This window comes from Scyliorhinus torazame, chromosome 22, assembly GCF_047496885.1.
Source record: "Scyliorhinus torazame isolate Kashiwa2021f chromosome 22, sScyTor2.1, whole genome shotgun sequence".
In the NCBI taxonomy this organism is placed as follows: domain Eukaryota; kingdom Metazoa; phylum Chordata; class Chondrichthyes; order Carcharhiniformes; family Scyliorhinidae; genus Scyliorhinus; species Scyliorhinus torazame.
In genome coordinates this window covers 3308403-3317145 of record NC_092728.1, presented here as the reverse complement: position 1 = coordinate 3317145, position 8743 = coordinate 3308403, and the positions used below count along the sequence as shown (strand labels likewise).

The 8743-nt window shown below is 60.1% G+C and overlaps 1 protein-coding gene across 1 annotated transcript in view; it reads left to right on the top strand.

Moving 5' to 3' along the window:
• The window catches only part of LOC140399406 (rho guanine nucleotide exchange factor 3-like), a 930630-nt gene that overhangs the window by 329042 nt on the left and 592845 nt on the right, over positions 1-8743 (top strand). The gene's annotated exons all lie outside the window — the stretch shown is intronic.

Below are 8743 nucleotides of genomic sequence, written 5' to 3'. Positions count from 1 at the left end.
TACTGAGGGAGTGCTGCACTGTCAGAGGGTCAGTGCTGAGGGAGTGCCGCACTGTCAGAGGGTCAGTACTGAGGGAGTGCAGCACTGTCAGAGGGTCAGTACTGAGGGAGTGCCGCACTGTCAGAGGGTCAGTACTGAGGGAGTGCCGCACTGTCAGAGGGTCAGTACTGAGGGAGTGCCGCACTGTCAGAGGGTTAGTACTGAGGGAGTGCCGCACTGTCAGAGGGTCAGTACTGAGGGAGTGCCGCACTGTCAGAGGGTCAGTACTGAGGGAGTGCCGCACTGTCAGAGGGTCAGTACTGAGGGAGTGCTGCACTGTCAGAGGGTCAGTACTGAGGGAGTGCCGCACTGTCAGAGGGTCAGTACTGAGGGAGTGCCGCACTGTGTGAAGGTCAGTACTGAGGGAGTGCCGCACTGTCAGAGGGTCAGTACTGAGGGAGTGCTGCACTGTCAGAGGGTCAGTACTGAGGGAGTACCGCACTGTCAGCGGGTCAGTGCTGAGGAGTGCTGCATTGTCAGAGAGTCAGTACTGAGGGAGAGCTGCACTGACAGAGGGTCAGTACTGAGGGAGAGCTGCACTGTCAGAGGGTCAGTACTGAGGGAGTGCCGCACTGTCAGAGGGTCAGTACTGAGGGAGTGCCGCACTGTCAGAGGGTCAGTACTGAGGGAGTGCTGCACTGTCAGAGGGTCAGTACTGAGGGAGTGCCGCACTGTCAGAGGGTCAGTACTGGGGGAGTGCTGCACTGTCAGAGGGTCAGTACTGAGGGAATGCTGCACTGTCGGAGGGTCAGTACTGAGGGAATGCTGCACTGTCGGAGGGTCAGTACTGAGGGAGTGCTGCACTGTCGGAGGGTCAGTACTGAGGGAGTGCTGCACTGTCGGAGGGTCAGTACTGAGGGAGTGCTGCACTGTCAGAGGGTCAGTACTGAGGGAGTGCTGCACTGTCGGAGGGTCAGTACTGAGGGAGTGCTGCACTGTCGGAGGGTCAGTACTGAGGGAGTGCTGCGCTGTCTGAGGGTCAGTACTGAGGGAGTGCTGCACTGTCGGAGGGTCAGTACTGAGGGAGCGCCGCACTGTCAGAGGGTCAGTACTGGGGGAGTGCTGCACTGTCAGAGGGTCAGTACTGAGGGAGCGCCGCACTGTCAGAGGGTCAGTACTGAGGGAGTGCCGCACTGTCAGAGGGTCAGTACTGGGGGAGTGCTGCACTGTCAGAGGGTCAGTACTGAGGGAGCGCCGCCCTGTCAGAGGGTCAGTACTGAGGGAGTGCTGCACTGTCAGAGGGTCAGTACTGAGGGAGTGCTGCACTGTCAGAGGGTCAGTACTGAGGGAGCGCCGCACTGTCAGAGGGTCAGTACTGAGGGAGTGCTGCACTGTCAGAGGGTCAGTACTGAGGGAGTGCTGCACTGTCAGAGGGTCAGTACTGAGGGAGTGCTGCACTGTCAGCGGGTCAGTACTGAGGGAGTGCCGCACTGTCAGAGGGTCAGTACTGGGGGAGTGCTGCACTGTCAGAGGGTCAGTACTGAGGGAGTGCTGCACTGTCAGAGGGTCCAGTACTGAGGGAGTGCTGCACTGTCGGAGGGTCAGTACTGAGGGAGTGCTGCACTGTCGGAGGGTCAGTACTGAGGGAGTGCTGCACTGTCGGAGGGTCAGTACTGAGGGAGTGCTGCACTGTCGGAGGGTAAGTACTGAGGGAGTGTTGCACTGTCAGAGGGTCAGTACTGAGGGAGTGCTGCACTGTCGGAGGGTCAGTACTGAGGGAGTGCTGCACTGTCGGAGGGTCAGTACTGAGGGAGTGCTGCACTGTCAGAGGGTCAGTACTGAGGGAGTGCCGCACTGTCAGAGGGTCAGTACTGAGGGAGTGCCGCACTGTCAGAGGGTCAGTACTGAGGGAGTGCCGCACTGTCAGAGGGTCAGTACTGAGGGAGTGCCGCACTGTCAGAGGTTCAGTACTGAGGGAGTGCCGCACTGTCAGAGAGTCAGTACTGAGGGAGTGCTGCACTGTCAGAGGGTCAGTACTGAGGGAGTGCTGCACTGTCAGAGGGTCAGTACTGAGGGAGTGCCGCACTGTCAGAGGGTCAGTATTGAGGGAGTGCCGCACTGTCAGAGGGTCAGTACTGAGGGAGTGCCGCACTGTCAGAGGGTCAGTACTGAGGGAGTGCTGCACTGTCAGAGGGTCAGTACTGGGGGAGTGCTGGGGGAGTGCTGCACTGTCAGAGGGTCAGTACTGAGGGAGTGCTGCACTGTCAGAGGGTCAGTACTGAGGGAGTGCCGCACTGTCAGAGGGTCAGTACTGAGGGGAGTGCCGCACTGTCAGAGGGTCTGTACTGAGGGAGTCCCGCACTGTCAGAGGGTCAGTACTGAGGGATTGCTGCACTGTCAGAGGCTCAGTACTGAGGGAGTGCCGCACTGTCAGAGAGTCAGTACTGAGGGAGTGCCGCACTGTCAGAGGGTCAGTACTTGAGGGAGTGCCGCACTGTCAGTGGGTCAGTACTGAGTGAGTGCCGCACTGTCAGAGGGTCAGTACTGAGGGAGTGCTGCACAGTCAGAAGGTCAGTACTGAGGGAGTGCCGCACTGTCAGAGGGTCAGTACTGAGGGAGTGCCGCACTGTCAGAGGGTCAGTACTGAGGGAGTGCCGCACTGTCAGAGGGTCAGTACTGAGGGAGTGCCGCACTGTCAGAGGGTCAGTACTGAGGGAGTGCCGCACTGTCAGAGGGTCAGTGCTGAGGGAGTGGCGCACTGTCAGAGGGTCAGTACTGAGGGAGCGCCGCACTGTCAGTGGGTCAGTACTGAGGGAGTGCCGCACTGTCAGAGGGTCAGTACTGAGGGAGCGCCGCACTGTCAGAGGGTCAGTACTGAGGGAGTGCCGCACAGTCAGAGGATCAGTACTGAGGGAGTGCCGCACAGTCAGAGGATCAGTACTGAGGGAGCGCCGCACTGTCAGAGGGTCAGTACTGAGGGAGTGCCGCACAGTCAGAGGATCAGTACTGAGGGAGTGCCGCACTGTCAGAGGGTCAGTACTGAGGGAGTGCTGCACTGTCAGAGGGTCAGTACTGAGGGAGTGCCGCACTGTCAGAGGGTCAGTACTGAGGGAGTGCTGCACTGTCAGAGGGTCAGTACTGAGGGAGCGCCGCACTGTCAGAGGGTCAGTACTGAGGGAGTGCTGCACTGTCAGAGGGTCAGTACTGAGGGAGTGCCACACTGTAAGAGGGTCAGTACCGAGGGAGCGCCGCACTGTCAGAGGGTCAGTACCGAGGGAGCGCCGCACTGTCAGAGGGTCAGTACTGAGGGAGTGCCGCACTGTCAGAGGGTCAGTACTGAGGGAGTGCTGCACTGTCAGAGGGTCAGTACTGAGGGAGTGCCGCACTGTCAGAGGGTCAGTACCGAGGGAGCGCCGCACTGTCAGAGGGTCAGTACTGAGGGAGTGCTGCACTGTCAGAGGGTCAGTACTGAGGGAGTGCCGCACTGTCAGAGGGTCAGTACCGAGGGAGCGCCGCACTGTCAGAGGGTCAGTACCGAGGGAGCGCCGCACTGTCAGAGGGTCAGTACTGAGGGAGTGCCGCACTGTCAGAGGGTCAGTACTGAGGGAGTGCTGCACTGTCAGAGGGTCAGTACTGAGGGAGCGCCACACTGTCAGAGGGTCAGTACTGAGGGAGTGCTGCACTGTCAGAGGGTCAGTACTGTGGGAGTGCCGCACTGTCAGAGGGTCAGTACTGAGGGAGCGCCGCACTGTCAGAGGGTCAGTACTGAGGGAGTGCCGCACTGTCAGTGGGTCAGTACTGAGGGAGTGCCGCACTGTCAGAGGGTCAGTACTGAGGGAGTGCTGCACTGTCAGAGGGTCAGTACTGAGGGAGTGCTGCACTGTCAGCGGGTCAGTACTGAGGGAGTGCCGCACTGTCAGAGGGTCAGTACTGGGGGAGTGCTGCACTGTCAGAGGGTCAGTACTGAGGGAGTGCTGCACTGTCAGAGGGTCAGTACTGAGGGAGTGCTGCACTGTCGGAGGGTCAGTACTGAGGGAGTGCTGCACTGTCGGAGGGTCAGTACTGAGGGAGTGTTGCACTGTCAGAGGGTCAGTACTGAGGGAGTGCTGCACTGTCGGAGGGTCAGTACTGAGGGAGTGCTGCACTGTCGGAGGGTCAGTACTGAGGGAGTGCTGCACTGTCAGAGGGTCAGTACTGAGGGAGTGCCGCACTGTCAGAGGGTCAGTACTGGGGGAGTGCTGCACTGTCAGAGGGTCAGTACTGAGGGAGCGCCGCACTGTCAGAGGGTCAGTACTGAGGGAGTGCCGCACTGTCAGAGGGTCAGTACTGGGGGAGTGCTGCACTGTCAGAGGGTCAGTACTGAGGGAGCGCCGCACTGTCAGAGAGTCAGTACTGAGGGAGTGCTGCACTGTCAGAGGGTCAGTACTGAGGGAGTGCCGCACTGTCAGAGGGTCAGTATTGAGGGAGTGCCGCACTGTCAGAGGGTCAGTACTGAGGGAGTGCCGCACTGTCAGAGGGTCAGTACTGAGGGAGTGCTGCACTGTCAGAGGGTCAGTACTGGGGGAGTGCTGGGGGAGTGCTGCACTGTCAGAGGGTCAGTACTGAGGGAGTGCTGCACTGTCAGAGGGTCAGTACTGAGGGAGTGCCGCACTGTCAGAGGGTCAGTACTGAGGGAGTGCCGCACTGTCAGAGGGTCAGTACTGAGGGAGTCCCGCACTGTCAGAGGGTCAGTACTGAGGGATTGCTGCACTGTCAGAGGCTCAGTACTGAGGGAGTGCCGCACTGTCAGAGAGTCAGTACTGAGGGAGTGCCGCACTGTCAGAGGGTCAGTACTGAGGGAGTGCCGCACTGTCAGTGGGTCAGTACTGAGTGAGTGCCGCACTGTCAGAGGGTCAGTACTGAGGGAGTGCTGCACAGTCAGAAGGTCAGTACTGAGGGAGTGCCGCACTGTCAGAGGGTCAGTACTGAGGGAGTGCCGCACTGTCAGAGGGTCAGTACTGAGGGAGTGCCGCACTGTCAGAGGGTCAGTACTGAGGGAGTGCCGCACTGTCAGAGGGTCAGTACTGAGGGAGTGCTGCACTGTCAGAGGGTCAGTGCTGAGGGAGTGGCGCACTGTCAGAGGGTCAGTACTGAGGGAGCGCCGCACTGTCAGTGGGTCAGTACTGAGGGAGTGCCGCACTGTCAGAGGGTCAGTACTGAGGGAGCGCCGCACTGTCAGAGGGTCAGTACTGAGGGAGTGCCGCACAGTCAGAGGATCAGTACTGAGGGAGTGCCGCACAGTCAGAGGATCAGTACTGAGGGAGCGCCGCACTGTCAGAGGGTCAGTACTGAGGGAGTGCCGCACAGTCAGAGGATCAGTACTGAGGGAGTGCCGCACTGTCAGAGGGTCAGTACTGAGGGAGTGCTGCACTGTCAGAGGGTCAGTACTGAGGGAGTGCCGCACTGTCAGAGGGTCAGTACTGAGGGAGTGCTGCACTGTCAGAGGGTCAGTACTGAGGGAGTGCCGCACTGTCAGAGGGTCAGTACTGAGGGAGTGCTGCACTGTAAGAGGGTCAGTACCGAGGGAGCGCCGCACTGTCAGAGGGTCAGTACCGAGGGAGCGCCGCACTGTCAGAGGGTCAGTACTGAGGGAGTGCCGCACTGTCAGAGGGTCAGTACTGAGGGAGTGCTGCACTGTCAGAGGGTCAGTACTGAGGGAGTGCCGCACTGTCAGAGGGTCAGTACCGAGGGAGCGCCGCACTGTCAGAGGGTCAGTACTGAGGGAGTGCTGCACTGTCAGAGGGTCAGTACTGAGGGAGTGCCGCACTGTCAGAGGGTCAGTACCGAGGGAGCGCCGCACTGTCAGAGGGTCAGTACCGAGGGAGCGCCGCACTGTCAGAGGGTCAGTACTGAGGGAGTGCCGCACTGTCAGAGGGTCAGTACTGAGGGAGTGCTGCACTGTCAGAGGGTCAGTACTGAGGGAGTGCCGCACTGTCAGAGGGTCAGTACCGAGGGAGCGCCGCACTGTCAGAGGGTCAGTACTGAGGGAGTGCTGCACTGTCAGAGGGTCAGTACTGAGGGAGTGCCGCACTGTCAGAGGGTCAGTACCGAGGGAGCGCCGCACTGTCAGAGGGTCAGTACCGAGGGAGCGCCGCACTGTCAGAGGGTCAGTACTGAGGGAGTGCCGCACTGTCAGAGGGTCAGTACTGAGGGAGTGCTGCACTGTCAGAGGGTCAGTACTGAGGGAGCGCCACACTGTCAGAGGGTCAGTACTGAGGGAGTGCTGCACTGTCAGAGGGTCAGTACTGTGGGAGTGCCGCACTGTCAGAGGGTCAGTACTGAGGGAGCGCCGCACTGTCAGAGGGTCAGTACTGAGGGAGTGCCGCACTGTCAGTGGGTCAGTACTGAGGGAGTGCCGCACTGTCAGAGGGTCAGTACTGAGGGAGTGCTGCACTGTCAGAGGGTCAGTACTGAGGGAGTGCTGCACTGTCAGCGGGTCAGTACTGAGGGAGTGCCGCACTGTCAGAGGGTCAGTACTGGGGGAGTGCTGCACTGTCAGAGGGTCAGTACTGAGGGAGTGCTGCACTGTCAGAGGGTCAGTACTGAGGGAGTGCTGCACTGTCGGAGGGTCAGTACTGAGGGAGTGCTGCACTGTCGGAGGGTCAGTACTGAGGGAGTGTTGCACTGTCAGAGGGTCAGTACTGAGGGAGTGCTGCACTGTCGGAGGGTCAGTACTGAGGGAGTGCTGCACTGTCGGAGGGTCAGTACTGAGGGAGTGCTGCACTGTCAGAGGGTCAGTACTGAGGGAGTGCCGCACTGTCAGAGGGTCAGTACTGGGGGAGTGCTGCACTGTCAGAGGGTCAGTACTGAGGGAGCGCCGCACTGTCAGAGGGTCAGTACTGAGGGAGTGCCGCACTGTCAGAGGGTCAGTACTGGGGGAGTGCTGCACTGTCAGAGGGTCAGTACTGAGGGAGCGCCGCACTGTCAGAGAGTCAGTACTGAGGGAGTGCTGCACTGTCAGAGGGTCAGTACTGAGGGAGTGCTGCACTGTCAGAGGGTCAGTACTGAGGGAGTGCCGCACTGTCAGAGGGTCAGTATTGAGGGAGTGCCGCACTGTCAGAGGGTCAGTACTGAGGGAGTGCCGCACTGTCAGAGGGTCAGTACTGAGGGAGTGCTGCACTGTCAGAGGGTCAGTACTGGGGGAGTGCTGGGGGAGTGCTGCACTGTCAGAGGGTCAGTACTGAGGGAGTGCTGCACTGTCAGAGGGTCAGTACTGAGGGAGTGCCGCACTGTCAGAGGGTCAGTACTGAGGGAGTGCCGCACTGTCAGAGGGTCAGTACTGAGGGAGTCCCGCACTGTCAGAGGGTCAGTACTGAGGGATTGCTGCACTGTCAGAGGCTCAGTACTGAGGGAGTGCCGCACTGTCAGAGAGTCAGTACTGAGGGAGTGCCGCACTGTCAGAGGGTCAGTACTGAGGGAGTGCCGCACTGTCAGTGGGTCAGTACTGAGTGAGTGCCGCACTGTTTGAGGGTCAGTACTGAGGGAGTGCTGCACAGTCAGAAGGTCAGTACTGAGGGAGTGCCGCACTGTCAGAGGGTCAGTACTGAGGGAGTGCCGCACTGTCAGAGGGTCAGTACTGAGGGAGTGCCGCACTGTCAGAGGGTCAGTACTGAGGGAGTGCCGCACTGTCAGAGGGTCAGTACTGAGGGAGTGCCGCACTGTCAGAGGGTCAGTGCTGAGGGAGTGGCGCACTGTCAGAGGGTCAGTACTGAGGGAGCGCCGCACTGTCAGTGGGTCAGTACTGAGGGAGTGCCGCACTGTCAGAGGGTCAGTACTGAGGGAGCGCCGCACTGTCAGAGGGTCAGTACTGAGGGAGTGCCGCACAGTCAGAGGATCAGTACTGAGGGAGTGCCGCACAGTCAGAGGATCAGTACTGAGGGAGCGCCGCACTGTCAGAGGGTCAGTACTGAGGGAGTGCCGCACAGTCAGAGGATCAGTACTGAGGGAGTGCCGCACTGTCAGAGGGTCAGTACTGAGGGAGTGCTGCACTGTCAGAGGGTCAGTACTGAGGGAGTGCCGCACTGTCAGAGGGTCAGTACTGAGGGAGTGCTGCACTGTCAGAGGGTCAGTACTGAGGGAGCGCCGCACTGTCAGAGGGTCAGTACTGAGGGAGTGCTGCACTGTCAGAGGGTCAGTACTGAGGGAGTGCCACACTGTAAGAGGGTCAGTACCGAGGGAGCGCCGCACTGTCAGAGGGTCAGTACCGAGGGAGCGCCGCACTGTCAGAGGGTCAGTACTGAGGGAGTGCCGCACTGTCAGAGGGTCAGTACTGAGGGAGTGCTGCACTGTCAGAGGGTCAGTACTGAGGGAGTGCCGCACTGTCAGAGGGTCAGTACCGAGGGAGCGCCGCACTGTCAGAGGGTCAGTACTGAGGGAGTGCTGCACTGTCAGAGGGTCAGTACTGAGGGAGTGCCGCACTGTCAGAGGGTCAGTACCGAGGGAGCGCCGCACTGTCAGAGGGTCAGTACTGAGGGAGTGCCGCACTGTCAGAGGGTCAGTACTGAGGGAGTGCTGCACTGTCAGAGGGTCAGTACTGAGGGAGCGCCACACTGTCAGAGGGTCAGTACTGAGGGAGTGCTGCACTGTCAGAGGGTCAGTACTGAGGGAGTGCCGCACTGTCAGAGGGTCAGTACTGAAGGAGTGCTGCACTGTCAGAGGGTCAGTACTGAGGGAGCGCCGCACTGTCAGAGGGTCAGTACTGAGGGAGTGCCGCACTGTCAGTGGG